This window comes from Lygodium microphyllum, chromosome 23, assembly GCF_053477565.2.
Source record: "Lygodium microphyllum isolate KBCC chromosome 23, Lygodium_microphyllum_v1.1.10, whole genome shotgun sequence".
Classification (NCBI taxonomy): Eukaryota; Viridiplantae; Streptophyta; class Polypodiopsida; order Schizaeales; family Lygodiaceae; genus Lygodium; species Lygodium microphyllum.
The window spans coordinates 110,514,266-110,535,848 of NC_141157.1; positions in this window are offsets into that span (position 1 = coordinate 110,514,266).

The window sequence follows — 21,583 nt, forward strand, 5'->3', positions numbered from 1 at the left end:
AAGGGAGATTTCATCCATTCTTGTAGACTTGTTGGTTCGGACTATCTTCATGGCGTTTCTTGGCCATAGATAAACTTGTTGTTTAATTTGAAAACCTCGCCAAATGTAACATAAAAGCGCTATTACTTTTCTAAATCATATCTTATCGTGTGGATTAACCAACAACATAACCTTAACTATTTTAACTTGTGAATACATTAGGCTTGTATCTATACAAGTTCTTTACTAATTGGTTATACAAATACATCAACCCTTATACATGCAAGGGATTTGTGCATTCGGCTCCAATGCACATGATAGGCTTGTTGTATATGTGCATACAAGGCTGTTGTCTATGTGCATATATGTATAAACGTTCACTTACAAAGCGATTGAATAAGTAGTTTGTAACAAGAAGTATTCATTATTGATTGAAGTACTTGAAGGTAGTGTTATTAGACAATTAACTTCTAGGCACATTATATAGATAAGCATTCATGATGCTTAACTATATAGATAAGCATACATGATGCACACACACATTGTATGCACTTATTTGTATATAAAAACTCATCTTTGAAACATGACATGAAAAAACATATTATTATGAATACATGAGCCATACCAACGTTGTATGCATGTTTTGTGCATACAAAAACACATATTTTAAAATGATATGAAAAACTATATTATTCTCATAAACCAAGGAAAGTGATTTGGTAAAAGAAGGAAAAAAATTGCTTGGCTTTTTCCTTCAAAATTTTGTGAGGCCTAAATAGGGAGATTGAGGAAAATGATGGTCAAGAAGCACAAAAATGAGACATGGATTGGAAATAATCATGAGCATGAAGGTAAAGAAGGTTATGTAAGAAACAATTCAGTTAAAACGGAAGAAAGGGCTTGCCCTAAAAACTATAGAGAGGTTAAATAAAGTAGATTAACTTAGTCAATAATTTATGCTTAATATGATGTAGCATTTAGTTGCACATACATAAAATGCAATGGTTCTTTTCAAGATCTTGAAAATAATAGTTTTTCATAGGTCTTAAGGAGCCACCAAAAAACAAAGGTGATGCAACCTCGAAAATGGCATTCTTTACAAACATCAAATGGGTACAAAAGATACTCTGAGAGTAAACCAACATTCAAGTCCAAATCCCTAAATGTGTATAAATAAACAAATCCATCTAAATGCAAAACTTGGAGAGAGAGAGAGAGAGAGAGAGAGAGAGAGAGAGAGAGAGAGAGAGAGAGAGAGAGAGAGAGAGAGAGAGAGAGAGAGAGAGAGAGAGAGAGAGAGAGAGAGAGCAAGCATTGATAGGGATTTTAAAATTTACCTTCTCTATGCTTAGACAAATGTCGAATCGTAGGTAGATGATTAGTTGCTATCTCCTATTATATATTGGCTTCCTCAGAGTGACCATTACACACATGTATCACTATAAAGAAAGCTTTTCAATCCTTCTCCTCACAACCAATTGGATACCATGGTCTATGTACTACTTATCACCATTGCTTGTTATGAGGTTGATTTAGATAAGTGATAGGTAGGTGATAAAGAGAGAGAGAGAGAGAGAGAGAGAGAGAGAGAGAGAGAGAGAGAGAGAGAGAGAGAGAGAGAGAGAGAGATATATATATATATATATATATATATATATATATATATGAATGTTGACTCAATTTCTATTAGTCCTGTACACACACACACACACACACACACACAGAGAAGTCATATAAGAGGAGAGAAATATATATATGTTTAATAAACCATCTTGAAAAGAGAGAAGGTTCTACCACTTACAATTCTTATCAGGAAATGGAAGTGTAAGAAAGCAAACCAATCAAATATTGGTCTCACCATTGCTATTTTTTGAAAATGAAAGAAATAAAATAAAGCAAAGCAATTTAACATTGTCATATTTTTGAATTTTGTGTGGCTACTTACCATTAAGGCCTTATATTGGGAGGCCAAAAAGACTCTTGTGGATCAATACCTCTCATTTCTAAAAAGCAAGAAGGAAGTAGCCTATCTTTTCTACAACATTGTGCACTAGGCTAGAAAGTTTTCACAATTGGCTTGACCATTCAAATCCTAAAACTCGAAGGTGTTGATCATTGTTTATAGATGTATCCTACAACATAAGTTAACCTACAAGATAGTTTACATTATCTACAATTTTAGAGATATCTTTGTCAAATAACTTCTATATATGGGGTGGTCTAGATAAGAAAAAGTGTACATAGTGAGATCGTTCAATTGAAAGGGCACCTTTTATATTGGGGGTATTTAAATTATCTCAAAATGTATAAAATGGATGAGTCTTTGTAGGGCTAGAAATGCATTTGATAAGGGTAGTTTCATGGTTGTCATTGTTAGATATGCTTGATGCCCCACCCTCATAAGGTGCCACCAATGATCAACATTGTTCAAAGTTGTAAGGCTTTTGTTATGAGGAGAAACCATGTGCAATCTTAGCCATTGATTGGGTTCTAACTTTTATATGATACAAGGTCTAGATGGTTAGATTGTCAAAATATGACCTATGTGGGTCTAGTCGATATGTTAGATGGAGAAGTTTAGTGCAACTCAAGGCACACTACATCAAGTTGTAGGGTGTGGGAGATATTGGGATCCTTATTTTGGGTTGTAAGGGCTAGGGAGGTGTCCCATGGTAAGGGGATCTTAGGGGGCAATGCCCTCCCTATTGGGGATCAAGGGGAAGGCCCCCAAATTGATGGTAAATAAATAAATCAAAGCTCTTCTCTAATTTGTTTCTTTGCTTAGATTTTATTAGTTGCATCATGTAATTTCACTATGAGTGCCCCAAGGATGGATGACCCGAGAGCCCACTTCTTTTGTTGGAGATCTCCTTACATGGCTGGGATTAAAGCTAAATCTCAAACACCACAACATTGTTTTCCCTAGACATGTGGAACTACATTTTCTATAAGCTAGAGAATATGGAGGAAGAGAGGGTAAAGGTTGAGGAAGGAACCACAACATCATAGTGCTAGTGGACATCAATATTTCTTTTTCTTTTCTGCCTCCTCCTTTTCCTTCTCCTTCTTTCAAAGATCTTGTTCTTCTTCTTCTCATCCTCCTCCTCCTACTCCACTGCCTCCTTTTTCTTCTTACTAACTACCACATGTTTTTGAGGTAGGAAAAAAGTGGATAGAGTGGATATGACAAGTTTTGGCTAAGGTCAAAATGGATGGCATAGGTGATAGGAGGTGAGTATGGGCTTGCATTGCCTTTTCAACTTTTTGTCAATTTAAATACCATTAGGAAACCACAAATCAATGTATTCTAGCTTTAATTGTATTCCTTTTTTAAAATTGGTAGAGGTTTTGGGCCCACATCTCACTACCAAAATAATGATAAATGTGGAGCAACTAGTTGGTTAAGTAGAGCAAATGGTTGGTTGTGTGAAGCAACTACTAGTTGATTGTGTGATTAAGAACCCTCTATTTGGAGAAGAGGAGGGTGTAATTAGCTTCATAATTTTATTAAAAGCTCTATAGTTGGACAAGAGGAGGGTGTAACTAGCCTCCATAATGTGATTAAGAGCCCTATATTTGGAGATGAGAAGGGTGTAATTAACTTCCATATTGTAATTTTTCTCAAATTTTGTTTCAATATTATTACAGATGTCGGTTGCCTTTGGGATCAAGAAAACACCTACATCAAGTTTTTAAATTGCCTCTTGTATCTCATGTTTTGGCATGTATTGAAGGAGAAGTTAGGGGTGCTACAAAATGATATCAATGCATTGATTGAACAAATCATGGGTTTACGTAGGTTAGTAGATTTGTTTGATCGGGTACTATAGGCACATGAAAGATATTATTCAACAATAATTAAAAAAAATTAGCAAGTGATTACAAGATTCCATTGATAGAGCCATGTGTATGCGTGCACACACACACACACACACACACACATGGAGAGAGAGAGAGAGAGAGAGAGAGAGAGAGAGAGAGAGAGAGAGAGAGAGAGAGAGAGAGAGAGAGAGAGAGAGAGAGAGAGAGATGTCTCCATAAGTTTCTTGTTGCATGTCTAGCAAGATATCTATGAGTAGACTAGACTCTTCATCTTTATGAAACTATAGCTTATTTTTCTTGCTCCATACTTGTTCCATGCATAATTGATGGCCACATAAACATATAAATGACACAAGGGTCCCATAGTAAATGGGTATGAGGAGGACCTAGTGTTGAGTTTATTTTCTATATGTTTAGCTTCATTTCTCAAAGCCCCTATTTTTATTCCTATGGTGCTTTATCCCTATACATGTTATTTTTACTAGACAGGGAAAATTGTAAGAGAGGGGAACTTAATAACGGGGAAATACTAGCTACACTGGTTGGTATATAAGGTGATAGAGACTTAATTTTTCATTATCAAATAATTAATACAAGTCTTCTTTCTACTTCACCTTGCTCTTCAAGCTTCCATGTCTTCTCTCTTTCTCTTCCTATCTTTCTCTCTCCATTTCTAATCTTTCTCTCTCCTCATACCTGTCTTTCTCTCTCTTCTACTCTTCTTATTTTTCCTCTCTGCAATCTTCTCTCTCTTATTTCTCTCTCCCAGTCCCTCTCCTTGACAATTGGTATCAGAGCTTAGGTTCTTGGTCCCAGTTAGTCCTTCATTTTACCCAGTTACAACTTTCTAGTCACATGGAATTTTGAGTCACAGGTACAGGGAGTAGTAGGGGAGTTCCCAAAGATTTTTGGACCACAAGGACTACACGCAGGAGCATCAATGGCGGCTTGGACCAAGTTTGGAGGAAGGAAGACCAACTTTGGCAGCTCGTTGGTCATTTTTGGCCCATTTTGAAGGTGAACTCTTAGTAAACGTGGTCACAGGAGTTAGAAGAAAGTCTAGTTGGGGTTACTTTTCAAGGAGACTCTTCTCTCTTCCCCTTTCTCAAGCTTCTTGCAAGCTCCCATGGAGGTAATCAGCCCCAAAACTCTGCTCTTCCTCTTCCATGGAGTTTACCTTCCTTCCCAGGGGCTCCTTAAGCCTTTGTGCTATAGGACAAGTGGTGGAAGTGTTGTGTGAGACCTCCTCTCCCCTCCAGGCAGCCCCCCGCATTTCATGGCATAAAATGCGGGCTGATTCAAGGCTAGAATGATAGCACCACAAGCCTCCTCTCCTTCTTGGCTCTCATCCCCAGCTTCTTGCAGGTCATTTGGGCAAGATTGAAGCCTCCTTTCTCATCTTCTAGGATTTCTCTTCCATCTCAGAAACCCTAATCATATGCAGTCCATGGTAGCCATGAAAGCTTGGCATCAAGCTCAAGAATCTTGAAGATTTTGGTCTCTTCTTGGTCCCGGGGGTTCAGTCTTCAAGCCTAGCTCAAGATTTGGCCATCAAGAAGCATGGGAAGAAGATTTAGAAGCAAGATTTAAAGACATGCATTTGTGGGCAGCCAAGGCTATGGAAGTAGAGCTTCAATTTCAGGAGCTCTTCATGGGAGGGTCCTAAGCCATCCTATCTCCAAGTTACAGCCACATTGGAAAAAAGCAAGCCTTGTAAACCTAACCTTAAGCTATGAGCTCATTCTCAAGTTTTAAAGGCTTCTTGGAAGCAAGAAGGCATTATGGAGTGCTCATTTGGAAGGAATCCTTCTCTTGATCAGTCTATGCAAGGAATGCCCTTCCCCCATTGAAGAATCCTTCTTCCCCAAGCTTGAATTCAACTCTTCTTGACAGAGCACAACCATTTTGGAGCTATGGAGCATGCGGGATCAAATTGGAGCTCTCATGAAGAACTGAAGTGGCATTAGTGGCTGCAATCTTCATCAAACAACACAAGGTAACCAATTCTTGGCTCTCATTCTCTCCCATTAAGCCTCTTGTTGAATCCTATCCACTTGTTTGAGAGGATGCATGAGTCCAAGTAGGTAATAGGAGTCCCAAACATTATATGCATGCTGAATATTAATCTCAGTCATTCTCATTTGATCTATGGCATTGGAATGGATTTTATTCATATTGAAGCTTCATTGAGATTATACTTTTGCTTACCCATAACCCGTTTGGCTTCTTATGAATTGGCTGAGCCAAGAATTGATTAATAAATCCATTGTATAAGAGTGAGTTGGCAGTGAGTCACTGCCGGTAAGCTCTCTATCCCTATTCCCAATTCCAATTCCATGCACTTCATGAAAAGCCAAAATTTCCATTCCTAAAATGCATCTCATGCTGGGTGTTTAATTAATAAATGTCTGCCATGTATATTCCGTGTGAGGAAAAGCCCGATGCCAGGCGAGGTGGCAAGACAAAAGAGGAGTGACCCCCTCTTGCCATCAAAGACCCTGAAGGGGTGCACAACCCGGCCCGGGGGGAACTTTGCCCACCTCCCAGTGATCCGGAGCCCAAAACTCATTTGCAGGTGCAGGTATTTCTTGGGAAATTGAAAAATTGACTTAGCATGATGGAAATTTTGATGACTATGGCATGACACGCTCTTGTGTGCATGGGATGTATGATTGTACTTCAGCACATGTATCAGCAAATGTATCTTTAGATACACATGCAGCTATGTATGCACTGATTTATGGGAATGTATTGCTTCACTTGGATTGAAGATGGATATATGTATCATGGGATACACCTATGCAGTCATATAGGCAGTAAGGGCAGTGGTTATGCATGTATGAGAGCCTATCCTGTTGGATATGGTCATGGGAATGCTTACTCTTATGCTCAGTAATGCTGAAGTGATGCCAAATATGCTAAGGGATGCTAAAGTGATGTATGATGCCAAGCAAACAGTGAATCCCACAGTGCAATAGAAGGGGGACCCAATTTCAGCCCTCTTGTGACTGTTTCAGGGTGTTGTAGAGAAATTACTTGCATTTGGAGAGGTGTTGCCACTCCCAAGAATTGAGGTGCTGACCTTGGAGAGTACCCTCAGGCCTTGCCAAGAACCCTGCTCATTTTTGGATACCCACTTGGAGCATACCAAATACCTACAACCCAAAATAGGCCTTTCCTAGGTGTAGACAGGGTGCTGGACTGCACATAACAGTCCCACATTTCTGATTACAAAATTTTCTGTATAAAACGTGGGAATGTACTCCTATGCTCATCTCAAAGAGGGCATCACTGCCTCCATTTTGAACTAAAAAGTAGGTCAATCGGAGTATTCTAGCTCTAGTTATAGCCAAAACAGTGACAGGTGGTCTCACGGGACTGCACCTAGACATGGCAGGTAACAGGGAGAAAAACAAAGCAAATGAAGATGTTCAGCAACAGATAAGGGATGCATGCACCCTGAGGGATGAAACCAACTTTGAGGTTGAAGAGTAAGGCCTCTCTCACTCCATGGGAAGTCTTAGTGCACTCAATCATACCCTCAGTTCACACGAGACTAGACATGCAGAGAGGCATAGGGAAGTAATGGAAGGTCAAGCTCAAATGGTGACAGAGATGCGCCAAATGACCTCTAACATGGAAGCACTTGCAGCCAAGTTCTCAATGTGGATGGATTCCCAAATGAAAGGCAAGGAAAAAGAGGATAGACCAAGCATACAAGCTGAAAGAGTGACCATCCCATCCGTGAATGCAGCCTATGCAAGTACCCAAGGTATTTTGGGAAGAACGGGCATTCCCAATATCAGCTTTGAGCAAGGAGAGCCCTCACAAAGGCATGAGGAGCCCACAAACAATGGGATGAGGAGTAACTCTCAACCACCACCCATGCCTTTTCCACCTATGCGTGCTTAGCCGTCTTTTGGAAGGAATCACTCAAACAATGGGTCATTTCTTGGCAGCCCAATGGATCAGCCCCACTTTGGGTATATGGGATAGCCCCCCAACCATGAAAGGGAGTTGAGAGACAAAATCATTTTCTCAAAGTTCAATGGCCAGTTGTCCTCCCTGGCAGCTGAATTAGAAGAATGGCTCTTGAAGCTTGAAGACTACTTTGACATAATGCCAAGAAATGATGATCAAAAGATACACTTTGCCACGATACACTTAGAGGGCTTTGCCCACACGTGATGGCGGTACATAAAGAGGAAAAATCAGCAACTTGTTGACACTTGGGATGCATTCAAAGCTCTTATGATTCAAGTCTTTGTATCTCCGGTTGAGAAGGAGAAGCTTGCAAGGCAATGGTATGGCTTAGAGCAATGTGGGATGACGGTGCGTGACTACACAAACCAATTCCTCAATCTCACAATGTATGTTGAGTCCATTGGTGACGATGCAAAGTTTCACAAGTACATTTATGATTTGGATCCCCAACTCTCGGCTGATATTTCAGCCCAAAGTCCATCAGATTTGTTCAAAGCTATTTAGTTGGCTGAGAGGTACTCTCGTAAGTACCACCGAGATGCTTCATTTCAGCATGGACAACAAAGAGGGGCATCTCAGTCACTATTTGGGCAGCAAAGAGGACCTATGCAGTCACATTTTGGGCAACAAAGAAGTGCTGTAAGGCCCGGGCAGTTTGGGGCAGGTTATGGTGGTGGAAATATGCCATTCAGCACCCCGAAGATCCCCACATACCCCACCTTTAATGCCTCTAGGCAAAACAGTAATTTCAGGACTGCAAATCAAGGAAGAGCTTAAAATAGACAAGGGGACAGCAGGGGTAAAAATGCTTCAGCTTTTGGTGGTCAGTGCTCTATCCCGATGGACCTCTACAAAGACAGGAAAGAAAAAGGACTTTGCTTTAAATGCAGGGAAAAGTATACAGTCGAGCATGCATCTAAATGTGCTTATAGGAATGCAAAAGCAAGGGTACATAGCATGTCAGTCTTTGATGAATCTGATGAGGATCATGATGATGCAAGTGCCTTTGCAATCACTACCGAAAATTATGAGGTTGAAGAGGAATGTGGGCAAGAAGAATTCTTTGACCCGGCTGACACCTTTCCATTTGACCCCGGCGGTCATGTAGATGTAAATATGGGTGATAAGAATGGTTCATATGTTGCTGCCACTATTTGTACTATCTCCTTGGATGCTTGGACAGGATCTAAGAGCCCCAACACTCTTCATCTTCAAGGCAAGATTCACGGGAATATGTTTTTGTCTTGGTAGATAGTGGTAGCACACACAATTTCATAAATAGAGCAGTCATGAATATGATGAAATTTTGTCTCTGATTTATAGCAACCAATGAGGGTGCAAGTGGCCAATGGGAGTGAGGAAATTAGTACTCATGTATGCCCAGCTGTACCTATTAAGCTTGCTGAAAATTATGAGCAGAAAGTGGATTTGATTGCACTCAATATGGGGCCGATAGACATTGTGTTGGGCTACGATTGGCTGAAAACTTTGGGCACCATTTCCATGGATTTTTCATTGCTGTACATGAAGTTTTTTAGGGATGGACAGCTTGTTCACCTGCAGAGAATTAAAAACATCAGTGAATTTCAGCTTATTACAACCAAATAGCTCAAGAAAGAGTTTAAGAAATGCTCCCAGATTTTTGTGTTGCAATTAAGCAATGAAAATGCAGATCAGTCTTGAAAAATACATGATAATTCAGCCCTTAAGGCTCTACTTGCAGAGTATGGTGACTTGTTTCAGTTACCTACAGCATTACCTCCCAAGAGAGCGGTTGATCATCCCATTGATTTGGAGCCCCACTCCAAGCCGGTCAATAAACCCCCTTACAGGTTGTCCAAATGTGAAAGAGAAGAAGTGGCCAAGCAAGAGTAGATATGGGATTCATTGAGCCTAGCTCATCCCCTTTTGCATCACATGTCTTGCTGGTAAAAAAGAAAGATGGCACTTTCAGGATGTGCATAGATTACAGAGATTTGAATAAGATCACCATCAAGAATAGATACCCTATTCCTAGGGTAGACGACTTGTTAGATGAGTTGGAGGGAGCTACGTATTTCACTAAGATTGATTTGAGATCCGGCTACCATCAGATACGCATGCGTGAAGGGGATGAGATAAAGACTGGATTCAGGACTGATCGTGGACTCTATCACTTCTTGGTCATGCCCTTTGGCTTGACTAATGCACTAGCCACATTTCAGAGCCTCATGAACAAAATACTGCAGCCTTACTTATTCAAATTTGTATTGGTATTTTTTGATGACATCCTCATTTATAGTCACTCAAAGGAAGCTCACCTTATGCACATGAGGAAGATATTTGATATACTTAGACATCATAGACTCTTTGCTAAGGAGACAAAGTGTTCGTTCATGCAGACTGAGGTTGAGTACTTGGGACACATTGTCAGTGAGGTAGGCATTAGAGCTGACCCAAAGAAAGTGCAGTGTGTCAAAGATTGGCCCACACCTGCAAATACTACCTCTTTGAGAGGAATCTTGGGTCTGTCCTCATTTTACTGCTGATTCATTCGGCACTATGCCACTATTGCAACCCCTCTCACTGATAGACTGAAGAAAGAAGCATTTTTTTGGGATGCATTGGTAGATAGAAGCTTTAATCAGCTGAAAGATTTGCTTACTTTAGCCCCTATCTTGGTATGCCCTGATTTTTCTAAGGAATTCACCATTCAGTGTGATGCCAGTGGGAGAGGAATTGGTGCAATCTTGCTGCAAGAACATGGGGTCATAGCTTTTGAGAGCCGAAAGCTGGCTGAAAATGAGAGGGTTATGAATGTCTATGATCAAGAAATGCTAGCCATCCTTCCTGCCATCAAGAAATGGCATCATTATTTGTATGGCAGCCAATTTAGAGTGAAAAGCGACCATAGAGTACTCAAGTACTTCTTGTCTCAGTCAAATCTGACTCCGAAGTAGAGGTGATGGGTAGCCACCTTACAGAACTATGAGTTTGACATCACCCACACTCGTGGGAAGGACAATGTAGTGGCTGATTCCCTGTCTAGGATGTGGGCATGTAAAGTCTCTGCGATCATGGAGTTACACAGTGATTGGATACATGAGCTTCAGGAGGCTTACCTGTTAGACGCTAATTTCAGCAATGCATTTCAGAAATTATAGCAAGGACAATGTGTGGAAAACTCTTCATATCAACTAAAAAATGGGCTTTTATGGTATAATGGCCGAATTGCCATTCCTCATGCTTCCCCATTCAAGCAGAAAATCATGCAGGAGATGCATTCAGCCCCTATAGCTGGTCATTTGGGAGTTTTTAAGACCTATGACAATTTCTAAAAGTTTTTACTGGAAGGGCCTTTGGAGAGATGTGAAAGACTTTGTCTTGGGCTGCATGCCTTGTCAGCAAAACAAGGACACCACCTTAAAACCAGCTGGTTTACTTCAGCCATTGCCTATGCCTGAAGGCAAGTGGACACACATCACTATGGACTTCATTACCGGCCTATCGGTAATGACCAAGAAAGGTTGGGACATCATCTATGTAGTTGTGGATAGACTCACAAATGCATCCCATTTCATTCCCACAAAGACTCAGTATAATGCTTCTCAAGTAGCCAGCCAATTCATGGAATATGTTTTCAAATTACATGGCTTACCACAGGTCATTGTGCATGACCGAGATGCTAAGTTTATGAGTAACTTTTGGCGGGCAGTTTTCAGCTTTATGGGCACTCAGTTAGCCCCTTCCATTGCTTACCATCCACAGACAAAAAGGGTTAACAAATGGCTGGAAACTTACTTGAGGCATTTCTGTCATGATGTCCAGCATGCTTGGGACTCATGGTTGCATTTGGCTGAGTTTGCCTATAATAACTCCACACATGCTAGCATTGGAGTTTCACCTTTTGAGGCCCTGTATGGCTACAAAGGTGCCCCTTCCTGTGGTTATCTTCAATGATAAAATAAATCCACAAAGCAAGGAAGAATTGGATAGAATGCAGGCCTTACTTCAGCAGTGTAAAGCTAACTTGAAGAGAGCTCAAGATTAAATGAAGCTTTATGCTGATAACAAAAGATAGGATGTGGAGTTCCAAGAAGGGGATTTGGTGCTCTTGAAAGTGCCTAAGTCTAGATATGCCTCCCTTAAAGATGGTTCCAACAATAAGTTGGCACACAGGTTTTATGGACCATACCAGATTATCAAGAGAGTGGGAGACTTGGCATATCGATTGGCATTACCCCCATCTACGAAGATCCATAATGTCTTCCATGTGAGTCAGTTGAAGCCCTTCATTGTCTCAGCAGTGGACTCTGTTGAGGAACTCCCACCAATAGATGAAGAAAGCATCATTCAATACATACCCGAAAAAGTCACAGGACAAAGGGAAAAGAGGCTTTGCTCTCGCTCGATCATGGAATACTTGATTAAGTGGCAAGGTTTACCACTTGAGGAAGTTTCTTGGAGGCCAACTTCAGTTTTAGAAGAGTTCCCATACCTTTTAAAAGCAGATTTGGCTGAAATCTAGCTAACTATGGCCATGTTTTCTCCCAGATTGACTGCAGATAGTCTTTGTTTTAAAGTAGATTTTATTCTATACTATGGATAGCAATGTACACCATACATGGGCTGAAAGTACTTCTTGAGAGCTCTGTTTTGATGTATAGCACACCCCGTTCGGAGCCTCCCACAGAAAGTTATGACAGATTCACTACAGCGGGGTCTTGTAGTAAATAGTTGATGTCCATTGTCTGCAGCCCGCATTTACTCCAGATATTTGGGTCAAAACTCATGTTTATAACTCCCCAATAAGGCACATGTATCGTACACACCCCATGCCCTATCATACACAATAATACCTCTTCATTCATCAATATACCCTTGTAATAATGCAGTAGAGTAGTACTCTGATCGGCCCCTCCTAGTTACCACCCGTGCCCAAATTGGTTTTTAGGGCAAATTCAGGTGGGGATGGAATGTAAGAGAGGGGGACTTAATAACAGGGAAATACTAGCTACACTGGTTGGTATATAAGGTGAGAGAGACTTAATTTTTCATTATCACATAATTAATACAAGTCTTCTTTCTCCTTCACCTTGCTTTCCAAGCTTCCATGTCTTCTCTCTCTCTCTCTTCCTGTCTTTCTCTCTCCATTTTTAGTATTTCTCTCTCCTCATACCTGTCTTTCTCTCTCTTCTGCTCTTCTTCTTCTTCCTCTCTGCAATCTTCTCTCTCTTTTTTCTCTCTCCCAGTCCCTCTCCTTGACAAAAATGTCAAAACGCACCAAATAAATGGAAGACAAATGATGGAGGGAAAAAGAACCTGTAGATATCTTGCTCTCCATCTTTGTTGTGTTGAACTCTTCCTTGTTGTCCCCCTCCTTTGTGTTTGTGCTTCACATCAAATGCACCTTAAACACTAAAGGCAAACAAAGTCAAATGGCTGGTGCAAAAACCCAATCTATGACCTTCAAATTTTGCAAGACACATAAGTGATAAGTCACCCTAGTTAGGTAAGACATGTAGTCACCTTGATCACAAATCACATACACTTAACTAAGTAGCAATTCATGGAAATCACATTGGTCATAACTTGATGGGCTCAATGCCAAGAAATATTTTATATCACATGCATTCAAGATGTATTTAAAAACTTTGTTACATCTACAGATTTTCATGAATTGAAAAATCACGTTTAATTGATGTTGAATGCCCCTCATGTAAACCCCTCTCTTGATGAATCACATGCTCTAGTTACATATTTTAAGGTGAAACGCTAGGGGTCATGTGGTCCAAAAGGGTGGAATGACTTGTGTTGCTAAACGAGGATGACAAAATTAGAATAATTTTTTCACATGAATCATCAGTTTAAAATATTTCTAGCTTTTGAGTTTGAAGAGGAAATATTTACAGTTTGGATTAAAAGAAAATTAAGAGAAGATGCTTCGATTACCACATTAGGTCTTCAAACTACACCTACATTATTGTGTCTATTGTAGATGTTGTGTCTACCACACACACCATCATGGTAACTCCTACATGTTGTCTCCCAAGGGTCACTATGCCTACATCACAAGATAGTGAAGTCCACACTAGCATGTGCATTACATTAGTTGTTAGACTAGAGGCTTGCACTTTGCCTTCTACCTACGTTTCGTATAGATAGCCCATGTGTTTCCTTTATTAATCTCACCTAGGCTACCATATGTCTAAGTAGTTATGCTTTGAGTTGTGTTTGCTTCTCAAATAACCATACATATTTATAATGCCTTCCATAGGAGATTTGAGTGAATCCCAAATCTTGTAAATGGTAGACACCACCCTTTTGAGTCAAGAGCAAATTTATCCTATTCTCTATATTGATTTCTAAGCTAGTAGAGCAGACACTACCCTATTGAGTGAAGAGAAAATTGATCTTATTCTCTAAATTGAGTATTAAGCTAGAAGAGTGTGGCGAAATTCCATGGTGAAGGCTTCTCTTCATTTCAAGTAAAATATTTCTATACATCCATGAGGAAATATCTATGGGATTTAATAGATGATTAGGGATAGAAGATGAGCTAGTCATCACATCAACACTAGAGAAAAATAATCAAGAATTAAGAGTCATAGCACATGGCCTATCCAATGAAGTCTTTATCACAAGTTGCACATATATGAAGCAAAAAAAACATGGGGAGAACTAGAAAACAGTTGGAAATATGGGAAATAATTACAAATAGATCTCCTAATAAAATTCAACAATATGGGTTCTTTGACCTTTCTTATAGGAAAATTACAAAATGAAAAGTATAGCTTGCACATGTTGCCAAAGACATTAAACAAAATGAAGCTTTGCCATCATGGGGAGACATTAAACAAGATGAAGCTTTGCTATCATGGGAAGACAAGGGAGTTCCTTAATGTGATGTATGTACCATCTACAATAAAAGGTCTATTATAGTTGACAATGAGAAAACAAAGACCACACATGAGGTTCAAAAGGCTATATGTTTCATTTAGATATTTAGATGTGATATGCACCTCATAGATAAATTGCAAATTTGGTAGAAAAATTGTGAGTGATGCAAGCATCCATGATATATAGTCAATGATTTTTACAAATGATAGGGCTACACTACAAACCCTAAGATTCATCACAAGAGAGTATGCCACATGAAGTTTCGAATGTTCAAGTACATGTAGGTAAAAGAACATTGTCACAAGACTATTTGGAAGTATTACTAAGATTTACATGAAAGATTGAGGTGCATTTAGGCAAAGAACATTATAACAAAACTATTCATATATTACTATGAACATATGTAGCTATCACTTACTTTGATAGGAGGCTTAGCAGAGGCCTAGTAAAGGTATATAGCATATGGGGACCATGGGCAAGTCACTTTTTAATAACATATCCTATTGTGTAAGTTAATTGGTAAGACAATTGTATTTGTGTGACCTGCATGTACATTGAGGGATGCATTTATACACAGTCTTCTACATAAGGATGGTAAATTTGAGGCAAGAAAAGTGTGCATACATACTCTTTGGTTAATTTAAGGGCACTTTCTACATTAGGAACTACCAAAATTATCTCAAATATGTATGTAAGGGGTTGCTTTATAGAGGCTCAAACGCTCGAGGGTTCACAATATATATCTCTTCTATATTACGTGTGTTCAAGGCCTATTTATAAATATCCTTAGCTATGAACTTTCCCTAAAGAAAACACAACCCTTTTTTATTCAAACTGTAAATAAAATCTTTATATGACACCCTTTTATATGTAAAAAATGTATAAAAATTGTGTCTTAAAAACCCCTTATTTTGAACTCACATGATATATACATATGTTCATGAGTGAGCCCCTGAGCTCAAAAGGCATGTATAGGCCATGTCTTTGCATAGGGATTTGTAATTATTATGTGTATTAATGACTAAACCAAATATGTATGCATGTGTTTTCTTAGTCATAAGGATGACATCTTTGAGAGTAATTTGTGAGTTCAAGAAGCATATACTAAAGCAACAAGATGCAAATTTTAGGAAATAGTATGGGTTCTAATTAAATGTATGGGCATTAATAATGCATACCACACATTGATAATTAATACAAGAAATGTGCAAATCACAAAAGGGCTAGCCCATTTTCATGTTTTCTATGTTTTGACATGGGTTCAATCATTGGACATGACTCATTTTTCCTAAGAGACTTGATGAAATATTGAGTATTTTGCTACTTTTTAAGAAAATTATCCATCAAATAAACAATACTTGACCGATAAACAAAGGCATATCCTTAGGGTTTGGCAAATGAAAATGGATACCAATGTTGCCAATTGGCAACTATCATATTGAAGATTACATCAACTATATCAAAAGGCTTGCAATAATATTACGTGGATGTTGTAAACCTTTTTTGAATGTAGCTTTGCACAAAGATGTTTAAGTTGGAAGAACCAGAAGGTAATGCACATTGTATCTTTTAGATTGTGTGGCATTATAAAGGTATAGAATGGAAATCCCCATAAATACTTATAGGGTATTTTTTGGGTGAGTGAAACAATCCTCTTTTCACCATGGAGACCACCACCAAGATTTATGATCATTGTGATTGATGGGAATGATGTTATGGTAATGGAAGACTATATGGTAAGAAGATTGCAAAAGAAAGCTTACTTGAGAATATTGTCTATTCACTTGACCTTAGTTATGTAGTTAGTATCACCAACTCACTCTTAAGCAAAAGCCTAGAAAAAGTATAGTGAACATCAATAATAGCATGGTAAAGCTCAAACTTAGTTGACCATATGTCTAAGTGCAACAAAGCCTTTTATATGATAGGTTATGCTAAGACCGATTGGCCTAAATGTGGTTAAGAGAGGCCAATTAATTTATATGCTTTCAACTTGCATAATAAAGTAGTTAATAGGACAAACAATAAGAATATGATACTACTTCATTTATTATGAATGTTGAGTGTACAAGTGTCATAGAATTTTGACCTAATAATGTTGGACCTAGTTTATAAGTCATATGATAGATGAGAAGCACAGCCCTTACATGTTTGCTAGCATGGATGAAAAAATTGCTAACCAATATAAGAAGCTAGTCATGTTGCAATGTGACAACATTAGATGTATCTAGCTCAAAAATCAACATGTGTATGATGCAAGATTGAAGCATATCAAGGTACATCACCAATTCATGAAAAATAAAGATTTCCTAGATATAGATCTTGTACATTATTTAAAAGTCAGAAACAAAGTATCTAATGTATTTACCCTAGGAAATTTCTTGTGAGAAAATGTGTGCACCTAGAATCATATCTCCCATCTAGAGCTTTGATCATACTTTGAGAAAATGTATGAGAATGGAGTTATTTTCACACCTAGCCACAATTCATCTAAATGCAAGCTTGATATACTTGGATCCCACTCTATTCTAGTACCCATCCATCAATAGCACGAATGCTTTGGTTACCCAAGACTTTCTCCATGTACATCAATCTCATAAGATGTCCTATCCGTCATGTATCACATCTACCCTATAGAGGCAAATGTCCCTCTAATGCTTCCATTTTGTGTCTCCACTAGGGATACAAAAACTTCATAAGTAGACACAAGAGATCCTGATGATCCTTCTTGAGAAGGTGGTATACATTTTCCAATTATGGAAGTCCTTATAACAGCTATAATAATCTTGATTGGAAGCTAGAGCTTTTCAATAGTGCCTAACTATTGAGCACAAAGAAATTGGAAATTGATAGCATTTGACTCAAGCTTAAAGCAGAGAAGTCCAATTTGATACAGTTTACAAACATTGATGACCTTTAAGCTCAAGTTTTTAAATCCTTTTTAATAGCCTCAACCTTTAAGACTTCTTGGGTAGGCCTAACATGAAATCTTGGCACTTTGGTTGGTTGATATTGTTTCTTATTTGAGTCTTTAATAGCATAGTCACCAAATAATTAGCTAATTGGCTAAGACTAAGTGATAATTTCATAACAATTACTTTAGCTCATCAAAGTGTCCTTATTAGTGGAATTTTGAGCTAAACAACCATGTATATGACCAAATTGACAACAATAGCTATCAAAGACATCATTGACACATATTTTCTCATTTTGTTCAAAACGAAAAAGTTCTCAACTAATTTTTAGCTATAGTTGTCTTAGATCACTGCTTGAGGGGGTCATTCATAAATATTTGCATTTATCATGTGGTTTCATTGAATGGATTTATAAATTCCCATTTTAAAGGCATATTTTACATATAGAAGGGTGTCATTTAATGCTTATATTCATAGATTGAACATAAAAAGGCATGTTCTATTTGTGGTAAACTAAGTAATAATGGTGCTTTGACTTAGGCCTTGAATGTATGTGATAATAAGGGCTTACATATAATGAACCCAGAAGGATGACTTCAAGGGATGGAACGACAATGATTGCTTTAGCAAAGAGTACGGTAGTCTAAGTAGTTTGAGTATTGATGCTTGTTTCCAAGAGCAAAATAATGACTTTTTCATTGAGTACCTAGTTGATCTATATGATTTTATGCACTTAATGCCATACTATTTTCCTAAGTTCTATTAATGTCTTATCATAAGAGAAATCCATGTACAACGAATAGTTGAGAAATTTGAAGAAAATAGGTTATATAGAAACATAGATTGATTAGCTTACTTGATGGCATGACTATATTTTTTTAAATCAAAGTATTGAGATGAGAGATGAAATAAGAATTGAATAGATATGCCAAGTCTACTCTAGAATATGTCATATATAAGTGATTAGATTTTATATATATATAAAGGAAGAATCCCTCATTTTTGGGTGGGTTATCCAAACATTCTCTTAAACTTCTTTTAATTTCCACCATAATGATTGAGCATGATCTTAAGTATGGATTTGTATCACATTCACCTAGGCACTCGAAACTAGGCACTGCTTCAGATTCCCCATTCCATTTTGACATTGAAATCTTTGAAAGAAAGTTTCATTTCCAAATTCTAATGCAAATATGTGTTTTCTAAGTCAATGTGATGCCACTTTTGGATTATTCTAAGTATAATAAGAAAGAAATTTTGTGATTGTGTATAGGTTTTAGCTCATGTATGCATAACATCAAGAAATTGCACATAAACATGCACAAATCAAATCATTCTATAACAATTTCAAAATAAATGATGGTATGATTTTCTCTTAAGATACCCTCATCTATCCTTGAAAATCTCCTTTCCCTTGTTCCAAGAAGAATCGTGAGTTTGAGATCTTTCACATATAAGCTAGTACTTAAAAAAGTGCGTATCATATACAAATATGATTCTATCCTTATAGAACTTGAGTACTTCTCCTAAAGTTTTCCCATCCACTTGCTCTTTTGAACCACAAAAGTGGATAAAAAGCTATACAATCTTACTCTTATGCTTCATCTACTCGTCTAGTCCAAAGATATCAGCCTCAATCTTATACATTTGTGCTTCAAGATCTCATATATTATCCTATTACCATGTACGACCACTTAGAGGTATGTTTTTCACCATAAGTATAACAACCAATCAATCATCCTTACTTCTTCACACACACACACACACACACACACACACACACACACACACACACACACACACACACACACACACACACACACACACACACACACACACACACACACACACACACACACACACACACACACACACACACACACACACACACACACACACACACACACACACACACACACACACACACACACACACACACACACACACACACACACACACACACACACACACACACACACACACACACACACACACACACACACACACACACACACACACACACACACACACACACACACAGACTCATGCACATGTTCATGCATGCATCACATATGCCACATGGTTGATGCTTCTTGAAAAAATGGAATTTCATGCTCAAATATGATTTGTTACATAGCTACATAATCACTCAATGGTTTGCACTCACGCATGTGCACATATGCACATACACACACACTCTCTCTTCTATCTTTGACTTTGCCACTCTATTACCCTCATTAGCATATACCAAGACCCCTTTTTTTTCTATCCCTTATTTCCATCCTAAGAGGCATCAAAGTAAGAAAGAAACAAGGGAATTTTTAAAATTTAGACAAGCTCATTGAAAGGGGGAGGTTTTGTGTAAAGATCAAGAGTTAGTTAGGGCCTATTTAAATTGTAGGATAGGTATTCGAGTTACTAAGGCTTATTTCAATAATAGAAAATGCCCAAATATGGAACATGGGCCTTCTAAAAAAAACCCTACATCATGTTGTTCTTTTGAAATCAAGACGAACTCATTTTTCACACTCTGTGTCATATTAAGTTTTTTAAAAAAATCAAGACATTTCTTAACTAGCATCGCTGAAGCAAAGAATCATCAAGCTTCCTCCATTAGGAGGGGATCTTCTTCTTGGCTTCACACTATTTCGTTTTTTGCCATGATGATGGCCATTAATGGATCTTGTAGGTGGTCATTATTGATGCAATGTAAAACATTACAAGCTCCTCCTTCTTAGCAACATCTTCCTCCCTACTTGATCTTCATCTTTTCCTTCATCTCCTTTGAATCCCTCTGTATTTTAGTGTGTGATTGTAACAAGCGGGATACACACCGACTAGGGTTTAGACACCCCGTCACACTAACTGGGGTATTCAAGGTGTAAGAGCCCCAGATTAGAGCAACCACTTATTATCAAGATCATACTCTTCACCTTCATCTCCAGCTTCCATGGCTTCCTTCTCCCTTCTCTCCTCAGCTTCTTCTTCTCTCTCCTCTCAGCTTCTTTCATTATAAGTGGTATCAGAGCTTCAGTATTTGGTCCTTTTCTTCTTTCCCCTTTTTCCCTTTTCAAATCCCAAAAACCCTAGTTACCCAGCTTACAGGTACAGGTACAGCAAGAAGGAACTGCAGTTAACTTCAGCTTTTTGGAGCAAGCAAGAGCTATGGCTTGAGATTCAGACATATCTGGAGGTAAAAGGATTAAAATAGCAGGTTGTCACTTCTTTTCATGCAAATTTTAGGGGTTCCAGGTCAAGTTTAGAGTCCTAGGAGTTGGAAGTGGGCAAAACCTCAGTCACATTTTGCTCTAGCCCTCTCTCTCTCTCTTCTCTTGCAAGCTGCCATGGCTGCCAACCCAAAGAAACCCCAAGATCTGACTTGAGGGTGCTCCCCAACATCAACCAGCTCTAGAACACCTTCCCTGACCCCCCCTAGCTATTGATCAAGTAGTGGACTGGGGGGAGTTGTTGCCCAGAAGGCCCGCAAGACAGCCTCACAATTTTCGACACATTTTGCGCGGGCTGCCCTGCCCCTCCCCAGTCCTCTTTCCATTCCTCCACTGCTACTTGGCCACTCCCTGCCACTCCTAGGCATTGTTTTAGCTTATCTCTCTCTTCCCCCTTGGCACTTTTGATTCCGGGATTCAACCTTCAAAGGGTGGATAACAACTGGACTGTTTGACACAGTTTGGGGCTTCCATAGATTCTTCAAGCTGAAGCCATCCCTGACCTTGAGAGCTCATATCCCACAAGCACTTCAACCCATGAATGATTTCTCTTGCCCGAATGAAGACATTGAGTTCAGCATGTATGGGAGCTTTGTGGGCAACCATGAAAGCTTCACTTGAAGCTTCCCATCTTTTTTCCATGGATGCCCAACCAACAACCGGACTTGATCAATGGAGCAATCGGGCAACATGATGACTTATGCTTCAACGATCGTCCCAAGCATTAAAGAGGTATGCCAATCTGATCTTAATCTCTCAATTTAACCACTTGCTGAG